This window comes from Rhinatrema bivittatum, chromosome 5 (genome assembly GCF_901001135.1).
Source record: "Rhinatrema bivittatum chromosome 5, aRhiBiv1.1, whole genome shotgun sequence".
Classification (NCBI taxonomy): Eukaryota; Metazoa; Chordata; class Amphibia; order Gymnophiona; family Rhinatrematidae; genus Rhinatrema; species Rhinatrema bivittatum.
In genome coordinates this window covers 95188828-95205238 of record NC_042619.1, presented here as the reverse complement: position 1 = coordinate 95205238, position 16411 = coordinate 95188828, and the positions used below count along the sequence as shown (strand labels likewise).

The following is a 16411-nucleotide window of genomic DNA, read 5'->3' as shown; positions in this document are numbered from 1 at the left end:
CTGAAATATTCTAACTTCCCTATTTTGCAAATATCTTTGGAAGATACATTTCTCCAAACCATATGCTTCTGAGCAACTGTTAGCTTTTCCCCAAGTCTCTTCTCCATGCAGAAGAAAAGACACAGGGAGGGAGACTGGAGGCAGCACTGGATGCATGTATTTTTGTGGGGATCATAGGGCAATTCAAGCAGGTAGAGGAAAAGGTGCGAGAATTCAGTACCATCATGTACCCTCTGAAAAAAAGTCCTGGATCTACTCTTTGATATATGCCAGGAACTTTCTAGAGACCTGGATTGGCCACTGTTTAAGACAGGATGTTGGGCTTGATGGACTTTTGGTCTAACTCAACATGGCATATCTTATGGGACAAATTTTCAAAGGGTTACGCGTGCAGGGCCTATTTTCAAAAGGCCTGGCGGCACATATAAAGCCCCAGGACGCATGTAAGTCATGGGGCTTGAAAAAATGGGTGGTCCAGGGGTGGGGTGGTCAGGGGCAGGGTGGGGGCATGGCCAGAGGCCTCCGTATGGCGGCTGGGCCAGAGGATCGTGTGCCGGCACTTGGCCGGCGTGCGCAAGTTACACCTGCCTCTGGCAGGCGTAACTTCCACAACAAAGGTAAGGGGGGGGTTGGGCTGGGGGTCGGGACAGGAAGGGGAAGGGAGGGGAAGGGAGAGGAAGGTGGGGGGGAATTTCGGAGCGGCCTCAGAGGGAATGGGGAAAGCCAGCTGGTCTCCCCGAGGGCTCGGTGCGCGCAAGTTGCACTAGTGTGCACCCCTTGCATGCACCGACCTCTGATTTTATAACATGCACGCGACTGCGCGCACATGTTATAAAATCGTGCGCACAAATGTAGGTCATGCACATACCTTTTAAAATCTGCTCCAGTGTTTTTATGTAATTGATCAGCTTACTGTAGCATGGTTTCCTTATCCAAACTTATGGGAGCTAACACTATTTTACAGTAAAAGGTACCTCCCAGAAGACATCCTATTATCACTTACAGAAGTGATTCTATTGGGTATCTGCTTGCATATCCTACATAATAAAAGCTAGTGCCTGTCTGACTGTCAGTCACACTCCCATAAAAGGAATCTAATATCAAGTCCCTCCCTGAACCAATTGCCAAGGAACCAGGCAATCACACTGCCAGCCAGCAGCTCAAAGCCTCAGATTTGTTTCTCTTCAAGTTGTTTGAGCATGCAAACAGGGGAACTAAGGTTGGCAGAGAGGGAGGTGGGTAGGGGGAAAGGAGGGTTGCTGAAGATGAGAGTGAGAGTTGAGACTGGGGGAGGGGGAGTGCTGAGACTGGGGGAGGGAACTAAGCCTGAGAAAGGGAGCTGTTGACCCCCTTCTGCTCAGATATAGGAATGAGCTACTGAAGGGGGTGATTAAGATTTTTTTTTTGGGGGGGGGGGAAATTAAGGATGGAGGAGATGAGTGAGGCTAAGGGAGGTTGCAGGTGGGGATGGAGACAGAGGGGATGATTGAAACTTGTGGGTGGTGGGAGCACTGATGGATGTGGGTCTCAAACAGACATACACACATACAGAATGTGAAAAGTGCCTTTGGAAAATGTTTGTGTACTCCATGGAGCACACTTTTCCAGTTGTGAGAGAGAATGGACTGCCCATGTATCACACTGTGAAATTTTCAAACTCTTAAATCCTGCCATGATGGGCATTCTTCTACTATACACATAAATACCCATACGACTAAAAATTGCTGGTTATACCTAAATGTACTGAACAGAGTTAAATGTAGAGCTTTTAGTTAGAATTTGTGCATTGCAAGCGACTTTCTGTATTGACAAAGGTAACTCAGAAGCAATATATTCTATATGACAAGCAAGTAATGATTGATGTCACCCACTAATGGATGGAATTCTCATTCCACCAAAAGTACATCATTCAAAGGGATTGTTCAAGTCAGCTTTTACAAGTAAATTCCCCATAAGGTTTAATGATTTAAAGCCTGAAGAATACCTGGTATTTCTTCTGGCTGCACTTCTGAATGTGGGCCTAATGATACAAAGAAAGTTTTGAATTCAGACCACAGATTTCTCAGAAGCTTGAGGAAGGCGCGCACGACCCTTTACAGATTACATCTAGGTGCAAATCAGTTGTTATGATCAAAAGGCTACTGCATGGGCAGCAAAAGCTTACTGAATGAAAATCCATCCTTTTCCTCTACTCAGATAAGTGCCTATGATCTCTGGAGAACCCCTGGCCTCTGGCATCTGTCTTCCTCGTTAAGCCAGAATGGACAACGAGTTACTACAAGCGTGGGCATTGCAAGAGCACTGAAAAATCAGTAAAAACTGATCTATGAAGATTTTGCAAATTGCATAGGAAGCACGTTCTCCTTAAAAATGTCCTGGAATGTGGTTTACTGATTCCATTTTTATGCAAGTTGCACGCCATGCAGTCTTAGGAACTATAGATAATGGGTTTTTTTGTTTTTTTTAATGAAGTATCACTATAGATTATACAAAATGAAGCTCTCCAGAGAAGTGTGACAGGAACCCCAGTAAAACAATACAATGGTCAGGCAAGGCTGCAGGCTGCCCTTCTCATTGACCTCTGAGAATTCCTATCTTCCTGGTATCTCTGAACACTGAAAAAAAATCGTTATATCCCTATAGGACCAAAAGAAGATTATTGTGAGTTTATAACAGAACACCGGTCATCTGTGTGAAACTTCCTGATAAATGGTCACTGACTAGTGATGGACTGGAAGGTGAAGTACTGTTATTGCCATTTATTCACACAAAGCTGCCCAGAAAATGTTTAAAAAGCAGTTTTGCCCAATCAATGAAACTGTGCCCTCCTCTGGATGGTTTTTTTCATTCTTTTAGGGTGCATAGTTTCTGAATCACAATTCTTGGAAAGAAAGAACACAGCTTGGTTCTGAGGCTTGCTTTCTCATTCAGAAAACAGCACTTGGCCAGCATCTTCACATGCCTTTAGTATTTAGTGGTGATCTCAGAAACAACTGATCTGTCCTCTTGCACCTTACAGTAGCAGTGACCTCAACTAAACAAATATATATATATCTTCAAGGCTCAGTGCCAGTCTAGCAGTAAACGTCACACAGATGATGGCCCTTCCACTATTATCACACAGAAATCTTCTTGTGGTCCTCAAAGCGGTTACATTCATTCCAGTTTTCACAGACACCCCCCCCCCCCCCCCAGGAAGATGTGATATGTTAATGGCATGATCCTAATTACCAGTCCCAACTGAGTCGTTTACCACTTCCTCTCAAGATTAAAAAATGCAAGAACACAGCTGATAAAAGAATTGAGACAAGGTGTGCTGTGATGAATCGGGTGACAATCTCCATCACAACCTGCTGGCAGGTACCATTACATCCATATTGTTTTCTTTCCTCCAGAACATACAATGTTTAACAAAGACACACACACACACACAATTCTACACATGCATCATGAAACTGTATGGCACCAAAAACCACAAAGGAAGCGACAGAGAGGTACATACAAGGCCCCTCTCCCCTCCCCCACTCTCAACAGATATAGATAATATGTAGAAGAATCTGCAGTCACATCTAATGGTTTCACAGTACAATAAACATGGTAAAATCCACCTTGCAACCAAACACCAACAGCTCTAGTGCTCAAGATTTCGCTTGCAAATAAAGATTAGACTCTAAAGGCATTGCTCGGAGTGCCTCTCTCAGCAATCAGGGAAGCTGGATACTTGCTTTTCCTGGGAGCATTGTTATGTAAATGCCCATATGGAATGGTAGTTCTCAGCTGCTGCCTATCCTGATTGCTTAGCCAATAATAGCTCCATAACCGTCGGCCAATGCAATTGAATTTTCCACTGAGTAGAGTTGGGAGGGCGGGGTTTGTATTCGAGCCAATTGAGCTAAACACACTTCTTTGCCACTAAACATGCCTTCTGAAAGAACAGTAATAGTTTCTGGAATATCAAAAATGCAAGCTGCTATTGATTTAAGCATGAACTGACCCATAATCTAAACTGTCATTACCTTGTCCCAGAAGCTTGAAATCACTGAATGAGAGCACACAAACAGTGAAGAAAGAAGGCTTCACCGCTATTACTTTTCAAGCAGGCAGATGCTACTCCTGCACTAAACGCCCAGCTAGGGTGCATATATATGTGATGTAATACTTTAAATTGTATTTCTCATATTTCAGTCCTTTATTTGAAAACGAGTATCAGAGAACATCTGTGATCAAGGAAGACTGAACAGAGCATGTGATTCAAATAAAAGGAATGGAAAACAGAGAACAAGTGGTAACAAGCCCAAACAAGCAAATCACACATGCGTTTTTGCACCATAATGAGAAAGCTCCGAAAACTGGAGGACGTAAACCAGAGCTGGTCTATGTATGACTGAGCGCCTGTCAGGCTGGAAATCTCTACAGTACACACCACACTGGCAATAATATCTCAGTGCTGGCTTACTAATAGATAAGGCGATAACAGAGGCATTCCCTGACTTATAACGTACTGGAGGTAGGAATAAACAGGTAACTTCAATCAAGGCCGCAAGCACTCCCAGTTTGGAGCAACGCTTAAATCCAGTTCATTTATCCAGTCCAGGGCAGTTTCCATAGCAATTCCGTTCCATGGACAGATAGAATAAATAATTGAGACATCACTTCTACTTACAGGATTAATACAGAGCTTCAATACTTTCACATTACTCACCATTACATCAGGCTTAAGAGCTCCTGGGTCTTCCACTGGGGGTCCCACACCATCACTTGGCCTCTGAATCTTCTAAATGCCTGGTGACACTGCAAACCTTTTGCAGCCCCTAAGGATCAAGCCTAACTTCACTTAAGCCACTCTATCGCTCTACATGCAAGCCACCAGCTTCTGACTGGTCAGACCCCACTTCAAGGCCTGCACTTGACCCTCCTGCACTGACCCTTCTGCTTCACAATAAAGTTTGAAAGGTTGGTTTTTATTTGAATGAACTCCTCTTTGACACCTTTAGTGAAGGATCAAAGAGCCTTTCCCTTAAAGGGATTCTTTATAGACATTTTGAAAAAGACTTCCTTATTTAGTGGGCAGAAAAGTGCTGCCTAGAAATAACTTATACTGCAGTGAGCCTTATTAAATAAAGATTTTTTTCCATAAGTACAACATGGAAAATGGGAATTGTGAGGTAACAAGTCTGCAGGGCCTGATGGGTTGATAAGCACAGTCATAGCTGGTTCCACGTTTTACCATCATGTCAGCTTCCTCTTTCTTACAACACTGATAGGACAGTATTTCTGGAAAAAAATAGACAACTGTGTTTTAAAAAATGGGCACCTCAAAATAAAGTGTCCTATAAAAATTATTAAGAAGGATGTTTCTTTATTCTTGCCCCATTACGGAATATATTCATAGTGTGCAGTGTTCCTTCAGAGGGAACATCTAATTTTCCTGTTCATGCTTGCTATCCTGTACCCGTCCTACAGCCAGCAACATCACTAAGAAAAACAGAACATACAATAGGGATGTGCATTCGTTTTGAACATATGCGCAATCCGCAACGAATAGGTTCCTTTTCGTTGCATTCGTGGGTCCGCAAAACGTATGGCGAACCCCCACGAAAGCAACATATCATTACCGAATTTTTTGTGTGTCTTAAGGAGCGAATATAAAAAACCTAACTAAACCCCCCTCCTAACCCCCCCCCCCCCCAAGACTTGCCAAAAGTCCCTGGTGGTCCAGCGGGGGTCCGGGAGCGATCTCCTGCACTCAGGTTGTCGGCTGCCAGTATTCAAAATGGCGCCGATAGCCTTTGCCCTTACTATGTCACAGGGGCTACCGGTGCCATTGGTCGGCCCCTGTCACATGGTAGGAGCACAAGATGGCGCAGGCTGTCCATTGCTCCAACCATGTGATAGGGGCCGACCAATGGCACCGGTAGCCCCTGTGACATAGTAAGGGCAAAGGGCCGTCAGCACCATTTTGATTACTGGCAGCCGACGGCCCTTTAACCTTACTATGTCACAGGGGCTACCGGTGCCATTGGTTGGCCCCTATGACATAGTAAGGGCAAAAGGCCATTGGCGCCATTTTGATTTCTGGCAGCCAACTGCCCAAGTGCAGGAGATCGCTCCCGGACCCCTGCTGGATCACCAGGGACTTTTGGCAAGTCTTGGGGGGGGGTCAGGAGGGTGGGGGGGTTGTAGTTAATTAAATTTAAAGGGTTGGGATGGGGGTTTTTTTTGGTTTTCCATCTTTAATGGAAAACGAATACCGAATGTTAACTAATGGACAAATCGGGTTTCCTCCTATAAAAATGGATGCAACAGATTTGGGTCCCGGCGCAACGAATACCGAATAGCAAAGTATCTTTTCCCTCTGCACATCCCTAGCATACAACCCTGTCTGTAACCTCCCATTTCATTTTATTTCTTTTAAACCACCCCCATTAATGATTCAGAACTATAAAACATCTATTTTAGGGTGCACACTGGAATGCTGCAGCAGGAGTTTCAGTTTTAGAAGTGACTGAAATTTCTTATTCCAATTAGATCATAGAAGGATCAAGCAAGTGACTAAGCCCAGTCATACAAGAGTACGGTGTATGAAAGGGCAATAGCTTTCTTGGCATCACAAGTAGTGACTGCAGAAACACAAGAATACCGTTTGCTGACACTCAATCCATACAATTTTATTATTCCCTACATAGCGAGCTGAATCCTTGTTGTAGATTACATATCAACATGGGGGATTTTTTTTTTTTTTTTACATTAAGAAAGATAGAAACAGAGAAGGCAACGGTTGATAAGGAGCTCTTGGTGGTCCATGCAGTCTCTCCACATTTACCTGCATACTATGCTACCAGAGATTCTACTTAAACACTGGTCTCCTCCCTCCCTTGCCCTGCTACTAAAATCCATATGGATTCATAGGGACGGTAACTTTAAAACGAACACACGGGTACCCATATACACGCATAAGGGCATGCGAATGCTCATGCACTGGAATTTAAAATTGTGCATACAAATGATTTAAATTACGCCCACTGCACATATTTGTGCTCCTAATTTTAAGCGGTTACTCGAACAAATATATCTGTATCTTTCTTAGGATGCTGTCAGCATTAACATGTGCAGAGAAGTGGATTTTAAAACATGCTTGCTTAAAAGGCATTCCCAGTTTCACCAATTAATCCACCAGTTTGCCCAGTCCATCCTGAGGTCATCCAGACCCCTCTGGTTCTTCAGGTTGCACCCACCCCCAGTTGACACAGACCTCTCACCCAGTTGTTTTAGACCTAAACTGAGATTGATGCAAACTTGCACCTCATCAAGAGCAGAAGTAAACACGCGTGGCTAACAGCTCACTGCATGCTGCGGCCGCAAGATTTAGAATACGGATTTATGTGCGTAACTCTTGGCCCAGCCCTGTAACACCCCTGACATGCCCCAACTCCGCCCCTTTTATTTTAGCTCATGCAAGCGCATATATGTGCATAATTTGCAGCTTTTAAAATATGCATTGCTCACGCATGGCCCATATACTCATGTACATGGGCCTTTTAACTCAAGCAGCGCTTTTAAAATTCACCCCTAAGCTGGCAAGTGGACAAGTTATCTGGCTACAGTTAGTCGGATAACTTGTCCTGAATATTCAGTGGGGTAAATGCCCTGCTGAATATCCCTGATTAAACTTATCCTGTTAACTTTACCCAGATACTGTAGAACTAGGGAATGATTCAGAACTAACATCAGGAAATATTTCATTGCAGAGAGGGTGGTGGATGCCTAGAATGTCCAACCGGAAGAAGTGGAGACTACGACAACAGTGAATGAATTCAAAAGGGCAAAGAATAAACACTTTGGATACTTAGAGGCTAGAATGTTGGAAATGAAGAAAGGCATACATGGGAGTAAATTGCATGGAACAGAAGTTACTACCCTTAACAGAAGACATGGGGGAAACCTGCATGGAATTGCAGTTTAGAGATGTGCAAAGCCCGAACCTTTTGGTTCAGTCTTCGTTTTCGGCCTGCCGCAGGAAATTTCGTATTTCCCGCAGTTCGGCCCTTTGTAATTCGGGGGACCCGAATTTCGGGTTAGTGCGCACTAACGGGAGTTAGTGCACGCTAACTCCCCATTAGTGCTCTAACATTTTAACATTAGTGCGTACTAACGGGAGTTAGCGCACACTAGCTCCCGTTAGTGCACACTAACCCGAAAACCGAATTGCCTAATTCATCCTAAATGATTGCACATCCCTATTGCAGTTACTAACTTTAACAGAATGCATGGGGGTAACCTGCACGGAGTGGCAGTTACTATCCTTAAGAGAATTCAGGGGGGTAACTTGCACAGAGCAGCAGTTATTATCCTTAACAGAAGGCATGGGAATAACCTGCATGGAGTTGCAGTTACTACTAGAGATGTGCATTCGTTTATTACGAATTAGGCAATTTCAATGAAATTGCCTAATTCATTGTGGTTTGCGGGGACCTGAACCACAAAATGGATTTTCCCCGAGCTTCGGGGAAAATTCATTTTTCGGGTTAGTGCGGGGGGAGGGGCACATTTATTTTAAAAAAACCACCCCAACCCTTAAATTGTAATTTCTTACACACACACACCCCCCACCATCCCGATCCCTCCCCAAGACTTACTAAAAGTCCCTGGTGGTCCAGCGGGGTCCCGTGAGTGATCTGTCCCTCCATGCTGTCAGGCTTGCTATGACTCAAAATGGTGCCGATAGCCCTGCCCTTACGATGTCACAGGGGCTACCGGTGCCATTGGTCAGCCCCTGTCACATGCTCCTACCATGTGACAGGATAGCCCCTGTGACATCATAAGGACAAGGCTATCGACGCCATTTTGAGTCATAGCAGGCCCAACAGCCTGACGGCATGGAGGGAGAGATCGCTTGGGGAGGGATCGAGATGGTGGGGGGGTGTAAGAAAGTAAAATTTAAGGGTTGGGATTTTTTTTCCCTTCGCGGTTTTTTTCCTGATTTATGGTTTGTTTTTTTTTATTCGTTTTTCCGGTTTCGGGTTCCAGTTTAGTTTTTGGCAAAAAACGATCCGTGGGAAAATGAGTTTTCCCATGAAGCGCCCGAACTGAAACCCGACCCGAGCCAGAAAAACGAAGCTCATCTCTAGTTACTACCCTTAACAGAATGCATGGGGGTAACCTGCACAGAGCAACAGTTACTACCCTTAACAGAATGCAGGGGGTAGCCTGCAAGGAACGGCAGTTACTGCCCTGAACAGAATGCTTTGAGCCACTTGCTGGGCAGACTGGATGGACTATTTGGTCATTTATTTATCTGCCATTATTACTATGTTACTATCCAGCCAGTATTTGAATATGGTCAGTTTGTTTTTATATTTATGGCCTTCTGTGGCCAGATAGCCTGCCATTTAACCAGAAGTCTTCAAACGATATCAGGTTAAGTGGTGCTCATGTTTGAAAAAAACAAAAAAGCTTGACTATGTGCTGCACAGCCCGATTTCCAGGCCTCCTATAAGTTTTGAAGGCTCCTGCTGGCCAAGGCCCCTCCCCAACCCTTCCGATGTAAAAAGTGGTCCTCCCTTGAATTGTTCAGACCTTCTCAAAGTCTTTTTATAAATGAGATCTACAAATCTGGATGGAGTACTAAATGTGAGGGTCTCATCAGAGATCCACATAGAAAAAAGATGACTTCCTAGTGACTTCTCTCTTTATGCATCTGTGCATATTCCCCACTGCTTTGTCACAATCATTGGCTACTCTGAGGTTATCGGAAATGATGCTTGCCTGTTTGACGGTCACGTTTTCCTTCCTAAATAGTATATGGCTCTCATATTTTTGTACCCCAGTACATGATTTTTCTTTTTAAAAAAATGAAAATACAAATGCCACATCTTGATTATTCTGGTATGCCTGCTCTGTTCCAGATAAAAGATAAGGATCACGGGGCAATTTTCTAAGCTATGCATTTTGATGCAAAATCCATGGGTAAATCTGCACCAGTTTTGGAAGGAGATAACCACATGCTTTCGCTATCAAAACTGCCAAAGGTAAAAGCAGCCCACAGAGATCTGTGCCTGTTTTTTTCGGCAGGTGCTTTCTCCAGCCAAAACAATGCATGTAGTTTTGAAAATGTAAAACTTGTGCGTGTTGTTGCCTTCCCCGACCTAACACCACCCCATAAAGGCTTCTGCTGATCCACAATGCCCATACTTTTACCCGAGTACAGGGTGGGTAATTTTCAGCCAGTTTACTCAGGCAGATAGCCACTTGCCCGGGTAAATTGGTTTTTGAACAGTTCCCTCTGTATGTTCTAACAGAGAATTCATTTTCCCATTCTGATTATCCAATTAAAAAAAAAAAATCCAAATCTGCCCTTAATCCCATCTGCATTGCCCTCACATTTTCTTCTGTTCTTTAAAAATAAAACTTGTAGGTACCTTCTGAATTGTTATTATTTATTAATATTCTGTGAAAATGTGTGAAAGGATATGCCACAGAATCTACGTAGTAGATTTTACTGAAGTAATAATGCATGTATAATGAATTGTTTCTGAAACAACCACTTTAAAATGCAAATTTACAATTTTATAATTAAAAAATATACTACTTTCAGTCATGACACATTATTATCATTATTATTATTATGTTTAATATAGCATAGACCAGATATATACAGCGCTTTACAGAGACACATTATGGACCATCCGCGTACCTTAGAGCTTACAGTCTAGTCAAGAGAGATGGGAAAAACAACAAAAAACAAATAGGAGGCTTTGAGTTACGACAACAAGGCCATGACTGAGAAGATTTAAGGTATTGTGGGTGGGATTAAAATGAAGAGGGAAAACTGAAGCCTTGACAGCTCGGTAGATCTACTGCCAGTCACCACCAGCCAAGCCCACCTGTCAATTACAGAGTAGGCCATGCGAAAACAGTTGCTGGTCCATGCCCAATGCCCTGTGAATGCTAACATCGAAACTGTGGCTGGTAGCCCTAGGAATGCTGTGAGGGCTCCCACTGAAATTAAAATGGAGTTGGCTACAGAATATACTCTCAGAATGATGGTCTCTAAAACAGGTCTTCTTTTTCCTCTCCTGTCACCCTCCCTCCCTGCTCATTAGTACAAATATTGTACCATAAAGCTATGAGGAAAGCAGCTTCTGCAGCAGCATCTCCTCTCTCTCTCTTCTGTTCACTTTCTACCAGTTTAAAAATAATAATACTAACACCTCACCTCTCCTCAACACCTCCCACCAGGGGAAAAAAGAAACATTTTAAAACAGCATTTCCAGGAGCATTGGTCCCCGTTCTCATGCTTCCCACCCAGGCCGGCAGTACTTCTATCTCAGTCAGGCCCTCCTGCTGGCTGCAGGTGAATAGCATTTCTCATTTTGTAGAGGTGGTGGCAGCAAGCATGGGAGAGACCGTGTGAGACAAGCAGGGCTGAAAGAGGCAAAAAGAGATGCGGGAGGTTGGAGAAAGGGACAGAAAGACACGCTGTGGGGCTGGCCTGGAGGACCCGGGTTCAACTCCTGGCAGGTCCTCTGCTCTCTCGGTCGGCCAGGACTGGGGATGCTGCAGTGAGACAGCGCTCACAATGCTTGAATGAAGGGGGGGGAGAGAGCCCCAGTCATGCAATGGCGACACCTAGTGGATGAATTTCAGGCCCATGATTGCAGGATTCTGGAAGGAGCCCTGGTGCGTGCGTGCCCCCCCCCCGGCGAGGGCTGTGACTGCAAGGAGAAGCTGGGAAGAAGAGATACATAATAGCAGAAGGGGGAATCACTGGGTAGTTGCTCATGGTACCATCAAATCCCAGCCCCCGTTCTGAAAGGAAACTTCTCCTTCCCCCTGAAAAAGAAAGATAAAAAGCACAAAGAAAGCAGAGAGAAAATGACAAAGAGTTTGGTGAGATGGAGAGAGAGAGAGAGAGGAACACAAAGGAGGAGATTTAGGAAGGAAGAGAGAAAAACATAGAGAAGAAGATGAGGAAAGAAAAACAAAGGAACACACAGAAAACAAAAGCGGATAGACACACACACACACACACACATGCACATTTACATACACACACCTAGATATATACATACATAATAACGTAGTGCAGAAATTCATGGTATACCCATGTCAATGGATAGTAACACTTACCTAATAATAACAGTAGTAAGTGTGTGTACAGATCTTTCTACTATGTACATTACTCAGCAGCTATAGCTATATTATCATTTGGATGTCATAAGCTCATGAAAAGGCTCACTTCTCCTGTTAACAAAGAACTTTGGGTAAAATTCAGATCATGCACTAATTTGTGGCACGGGCATGTAATTCCCTTTACATTAAAAGCCAATTTGGATCATAAATGAGATTCTCACCATCTTACAAAAGGTTTCATTTGCAGCCCAGGGCACCCCGCCTGCATGCACCAGTGGAGCAGACAGGTCCAGGTGCTGCGACAGGTCTGTAAAATCTAGGGGAGTGGGGGGTGGTCTAGTGGTTACAGCAATGAACCAGGAACAGGAAAATCCTGTAGTGCCTCTGTCTATCCCTGTCTTCCTTAGACTCAGCATATGTGACTGTAATTAAATAGTAAGAATAAATATTTTCCCTTCCACTTTGGAAGCTATTCTTTAGGCTGTCCGGGTGCTCAAATGTGCCAACAGTGCACCCAAGCCAGAGATGACTGCATGCATGTTTTTAAATTTGTAATTATAAAATGCACTGTGATGTGATTTGGATGCAAGATGCTGTGCAGATCTAAAATTATTATTGCTGATGATAATAATGCACATTAGTGAATGCATAGCCAGTCATTGCAAGGCGGGAAGAACAGAAACAATTCACTTTTTTTTCCTTTTTAACCTCTGTTTCTGTAGTGTTTTTAATATACAAAGGAAATAGGAAACAAATAACATTCTATACAACATCACGGAAAGAGACACCAGTTTGAATGTATTTTTCTTTTGCTTACAACTGTAATTCCTCAATAACAAGGGGAAAAAACGTGTTTTTCCTATGAAACGCCATCCCCCATCCAAAAAAAAAAACTACAGAGGTTGAAGAGGATACTAAAAGAGAGAGAAAAAATAAGTCCTCATGTAAAAGGAAAGCCAGGTATTCCGTTTACACTACTTCAATTCACAGGCGAAAAACGGTGGCATAGTCAAACAGATCTGCAATAGGTGGCACAGTAAACTTTGCAAGATAAGATCACAGGGAGTCGGAATCCCTGTTATTTGGAGCCCCATATTTCATAAGAACCAGCAAGATATTAAATGGCAAAAAATGCAGTCGCTCAAGCCTATAAAAACTTCGCATTTTGTTTCAGTTTAATGCCCTCCAAGACTGTAAGAATAACTTGCCTGCTAGAGAGAGTGCAGGCTGAATCACTTCACTTCCACACGTTCCTGGAAGAAAGTGAAATCTTCGCCTCGTGTGGCACAATGAAAAAATAACTCGGGTTAAAAGTAATGGCACTTTACAAAAGGCGCACCTCTCTCGCAATTTTCCCGGAGCAGGTACTTTTGTGAGGAAGACAGCCAAGCAAAATCGTCTTTGCATCTTTTGTGCCCTTTATAAAAAGGGCACAAAACAGTAGTCCTTTTCTGAAATCTCTTTTTCACCCTGGAAACTGCATATGTTCCCTGTGGATTTGAAATGTTGTTGAATTATTCTTACATATTCAACAACCACCTCTGAGGCAGGGCCATAACAAACCAAGCCGAATGGGGAGACTGGGGAGTGACCCTGCGCACATGTCGTTTTCGCAGATATGTGCCTGACAAGAGCCGGAACCTCTCCCAGGACAATAAAGAAACTCGAAGAAACCCTTGCCCCAAAGCCTGAGTTTCATAGACCCAAGTGCAAAGCCACCTAGCCAAACAATTCTGCACAAAATCCTTGCATAAAAGAAAGGTGCATGGCTGCAAACCCGCTCCTCGCCGACGGTCGCGAGGCACAATTCCCTTGGAGCAAACCTTCCGGGTGGCGCGACTGGGAAAAAAAAAATCAGTGCGCCAGCAACGCTAGGCAAACCAATGTGGACAGTGTTTTAGTGCAGCACGTGCAAGGAGAAGCCTTCCTTCTGCCTGGCCCTGGCTCTCCAGCAGCATTAAACCCCTTTGCGTGCTGAAATATTAGTGACAAGTGTAAATAACATAAAGTAACTCTTTCCAGCAGGTCTGTAAACGGGGCTGTGCAATCTACAAATGCTCTAAAAAAAAAAAGGGGGGGGGGAGGGGAGAGGAGGGAAACACCGAATCTACACAAAACATGCAGAACCTACAAACGACGATAGAATCTACTATTTGCATGTTCTCGGTTTAGAATAGAAATAGCCCATCTTGCAGTAGCAGGCATGATGTCGAGGCACACTCAAATTCCGTGCAGCAAAAGGATGTTTACAGCTGCTCCTCTGGGTGTTTTACCGCTCATTACAATATCAGCAGGATGGAAATGACTAACGAGGCAATAATTCTTGGCTGTGACGCTATAACGTGCAACATCTGTTCTCAATGAAAAGGGAATCTGAGAACAGCTTAAATGATGCTTGCCCAAGGAGCCTGTGCCAGGGGCACTCTTTCCAAACAGCAGCTTGCTGCACTGCACAGTCATTACCTGCGTGCTGAAGGAGGTATCGGTGCTAGTGCCATGCTGTTTCACCTCCCCCCCCCCCCAAAAAAAAAATCCCCACCTGCATGCAGAGGGGATAAAAACATTCGCAGAAACTTCCCAACTTTGCCACTAATAACATAACGTAGTCTGAACCAAGCCATTCGCCTCCCCCACTCCCTCAACCATCACCTTCCAGGGTGAAACCAAAACAACCTATTTCCGTCAACCCCCCCCCCCCCCCCCACTTTGTGCTGTGCATCGTTGAGGCTGCTAAACCCACAATATGTGAAGACTTGTTCATGCTTGGCATCCGGCAGATCAGTCCAACACTGCCAGAAGCAACGTCCTCACCAAAAAATAAAACATATATATATATATACATATATTATACAGCGCAGTACCTGCTTCTGCAGCGTCACCTCCCACGCAGAGACAAAGAGCAGCAGGCTGTCAGGTGCAGCTTCGGTACAGTAGGATCTTAGTATGCAGCAGGGCTGGCTGAAATACTGGAGGCAGATTTAATGACAGCCAGCAAGAAAGCGGGAGCACGGGAGGAAAACACGCACATACTCATAACAATACAGGGGGAGTTGCTCGAATACAAGCAACTCCTGTTGGCATTAAGGATTTCCAAACCAAATAGCAACGGCCCGTGAGGGCGCAACGGTGACACCTGGTGGCTGCGTGAGTAAAGTGCAACCTCGAGCTCCTCCAGTGGATCCTGCGCTCCAGCTAATTTTTGCTGGTGGAAGTGAAAAATGAACTCCCTATGTCCAAATTGGAAGTTATAGTATTGTTTTGGGAACCAAAATGCTTTACAGGTACCGAATCTTGGAAGTTAAACTACTTCCAACCTCCAGTTTTTGTAAGACAAAATACTGCAGGTCAGAAATACAGGATAAATATTACTTTTTTTTTTATCACAACTGAGTCAAGTTCTTTTTCCATAGACACAAACAATTGTGGTTGCTGTGTTAGTCCACTGGAATATGTAGAATTAAGGGTCTGCAAATAAGCTGTAAGTGATACCTTTTTATTGGATTAATTTAAAACATCCCTGGCAAGATTTAGAGAGTTATCCTGTCTTCCTTAGATCAGAGCACCTGATAGGCCACAAGTACAAAGTGCCCTGAAGTACAGCATTCAGTGGGCAGGTTAGCCCCACTCTGTACACTCAGTGCCATGTTCACACACAGGCGTAGCTGGCCAAGGTAGAGAGGGGAACCATCCATATCACCAGTGACAGCTGGGCTAGCCAGAGCACTCAGAGGCCTATCATTCCCCGATGCCACACTGGTAGTAGCTGGCCAAGGCAGGATCTGGCAGCAGCTCTGGTAGGAGCAGAGCAGCAGGGTACAGGTAGGCTGCGCTACATACCCAGGTGACAGACGAGCATAACCTTGATGAATATCTTTGCAGCACTAACAGGCCGATACAGTACAGTGTGCACTGTTAACCCGCGTTTGGATGCGTGTTTTTGATGCGCTAGCTTTACCCCTTATTCAGTAAGGGGTAATAGCGCGTCGAAAACGCGCAGCCAACCCCCCCCCCCAAAAAAAAAAAAACTAATAGCGCCCACAACATGCAAATGCATGTTAATGGCCCTATTAGTTATTCCCGCGCGATTCAGTAAGTAAAATGTGCAGCCAAGCCGCACATTTTACTTTCAGAAATTAGCGCCTACCCAAAGGTAGGCATTAATTTCTGCCGGCACCAGGCATATCATGGCGATATTAAGTCAGAGGCCCCAAAAGTAAAAAATAATTTAAAATATGCCTGATACTTCACTTTCAATGCATATACAGCATAGCTCTCTGCT

At 44.2% G+C, this 16411-nt stretch overlaps 1 protein-coding gene across 1 annotated transcript in view; it reads right to left on the bottom strand.

The window, feature by feature from the left end:
• LOC115092360 (microtubule-associated tumor suppressor candidate 2-like) overlaps positions 1 to 15113 on the bottom strand; it is a 411409-nt gene extending 396296 nt beyond the window's left edge. The window contains exon 1 of the mRNA XM_029603160.1: positions 14994 to 15113. The gene's annotated coding sequence lies outside the window, so the exon portion shown is untranslated. The remainder of the gene's footprint in view (positions 1 to 14993) is intronic.
• Between the last annotated feature and the right edge of the window lie 1298 nt (positions 15114 to 16411).